The sequence below is a fragment of the Egretta garzetta genome, unplaced genomic scaffold (assembly GCF_000687185.1).
Source record: "Egretta garzetta isolate BGI_Z169 unplaced genomic scaffold, ASM68718v1 scaffold426, whole genome shotgun sequence".
In the NCBI taxonomy this organism is placed as follows: domain Eukaryota; kingdom Metazoa; phylum Chordata; class Aves; order Pelecaniformes; family Ardeidae; genus Egretta; species Egretta garzetta.
Genome location: NW_009259977.1, coordinates 2,464,911 through 2,467,391, shown reverse-complemented (window position 1 = coordinate 2,467,391; position 2,481 = coordinate 2,464,911). Strand labels below are relative to the sequence as shown.

Genomic DNA, 2,481 nt, shown 5'->3' with positions numbered 1-2,481 from the left:
GCTCTTGAAAACACCCCAGCCATAACCATCAGCAAGCCTCTCTGCTGGACCCAGGTTCCAAATTTCTGCTCCTTGCTCTCAGCTCTGGTTCATTCAGGGCTTGGACTTGACCCAAGCTGCAGCCCTGCAAACTGGTGCCTTTGAGGCAGCAAGAGCCTCCATGGCACGGCACAGCACGGCACAGCACAGCACGGCACGGCACAGCATGGCACGGAGTGTTAGCTCACCCTGGGGTGCAATACCTACAAACCACTTGGGAAGAGAAAGTTTCCCCATGCCAGGGTTTGCCTCGTCACCGCCCTGAGCCACTCGCTCCCAGGTGGGCACTGCCTGACTGGTGTTTGCTTTTATGGTGAAATCAGGGAGAGTTAATTGAAAAATTAATTTCCAGCAGCCCTCTCCAGTTCATTAGAGGTGCTGGTGGCGGAGGGCTGGCAGTGCTGGTGGCGGCGGTGGCACAGCTCTGCCTGGGCGTGGAGGAGGCTTTCATCACCCAGCCAAACGAGCTGGAAGTCCCTCATCTAATTATCTCCACAATATCCCACTATGGAAACCAAACTGCGGTGGTTATTAGTGCTGTAACTGGAGAGCTCTCTGCATTATCCTGTGATTAAGGAGTGCGGGGCTTTGAACAAAGTCTCCCTGCAACCTTGGCATAATTTTGGGCAATGGGTAGGGATCCCAGCTGTCTTCTGCTCTGGCTTCCACATCATATTGCTCCTTCTCAGGGGATTTACTGGTGGATACTGGAGCGGATTTCATACTGCTGGGGAGAATGAGGAGCAGAACAGGCACCGCACGAATGGCTCCAGTGTGGCTGTGCCTGCCGGGATGCTTGGAGCCAGCCAGTCTCAGAACCCAGCCCCAGCACCCACTCCCAAAGCCTCCCCACCACCCTGTGCTGTCCCAGGGTTGAGCTCAGCCTTTCCACCGCTACAGACTTTGCTTCACCCCCGTGTCTCAGCCGTCCCTGTTCTCTGCCTGTCTCCTGTACCTTGGCTGCTGCTGATGCTGAGAGCAGCTACTAACTCGGGGTGGCCATCACAGAGCAAAGGGAGCCCGGGCCGTCCCGAGACTTTTGCATCCTTCATGGCATGGCCCTCACAGCTCACGGGAGAGGTCTCAGCTCTGGTTTCACCAGGACACTACCTTGGGAAAGGACCTGGCCAGTTCACTCATCTCTTTCATTAGCACGGGCACAGCTTTGCCTTCTGAAAAGGCTTTCTGGTTAGCAGCAGATGTCCAGGTGGACAATGCCATGGAGACACAGGGTCCCGTTGGCCACTGTGGCTCCTTCCACTGGCTGAAAAACTACGCCCTGAAGGCGTACACGTCCCTTGAGTCTATTTGGAGCCTTTCCTGACACTCCACTCGTCTGATCTCGGTGTATCAATAAGGAAGATGCTTTCAAAACAGCACATCACCCATTCTCCATGCAGTGACATGGCGAGTCCTCGGCTCCCCGCTGCCCCACGGTGCTGCAGCGAGAGCCCCTTCCTCCCCCTGCCCGGGCGCCTGCCACGAATCATCAATCCCTCGGGCTGGAGCGGGGAGCTCAGCCTGCCCAAGATGAAAGCCTGACCTAATTCAAACCGGCAGCACCCAGCGGGCAGGAGCACTGCCAGCACTGGCCCCACGCGGGGCTTTCCACTCCGGGCACAGCCCCGGGGTCAGCTCCTAGCTGATGGACATGTCCGTTGGCATTAGGGAGCAGGGACCCATCCAGGTGCTTTGCTGCAGGCCACAGGGCTCCCTGGCCGCAGGGCCAGCTCTTTGGGACAGTCCCTGGCTTCTGTCCGAAGGGCACCAGCATTTTTACTCTTGCACGGAGGAAGGAGCAAGTGCTGTGAGAGCCCACTGGATGAGGATGCATCCAAGGGTCCTCGGGTAAAACTGGGGAAGAAGAGACGTGCGGTGCTTGGTTTTTTGGAAGGAAAATGAAGCCGCACGCAGCTCGTCCCCTCCCAGAGCCTGCCAAGGAGCCGGCTGCCTGCAGTTCACCTTCAAAGCCCTTCCCTTGCCACATGCCGGGGCGCTGCCTCCTCCCGCTCCAGGAGCCCCCCGCACCGCACCAAGGGACACAGCGCAGCCCCCACATTGCCGCCCCGGAGGGTCCCCACGGGTGACCCCAAGGAAAATGAAGCCGCACGCAGCTCGTCCCCTCCCAGAGCCTGCCAAGGAGCCGGCTGCCTGCAGTTCACCTTCAAAGCCCTTCCCTTGCCACATGCCGGGGCGCTGCCTCCTCCCGCTCCAGGAGCCCCCCGCACCGCACCAAGGGACACAGCGCAGCCCCCACATTGCCGCCCCGGAGGGTCCCCACGGGTGACCCCTGGCTCCGCGCTCCTGGGGTGGTGGGACGGGTGGCCCCCACCGAGCCCGCACCCCACCCGCTGAGACCCGGGAGTGTCCGGGGGGGACCCCTCGGTTCGTCTCGAGAGAGGCCCAACCTCCACCCCCGCCCCGCGGCGCCGGTACCCGGGC

At 60.5% G+C, this 2,481-nt stretch overlaps 1 protein-coding gene across 1 annotated transcript in view; it reads left to right on the top strand.

Annotated features, from left to right (window-relative positions):
• The window catches only part of MSRB1 (methionine sulfoxide reductase B1), a 6,131-nt gene that overhangs the window by 373 nt on the left and 3,277 nt on the right, over positions 1 to 2,481 (top strand). The window lies entirely within an intron of this gene.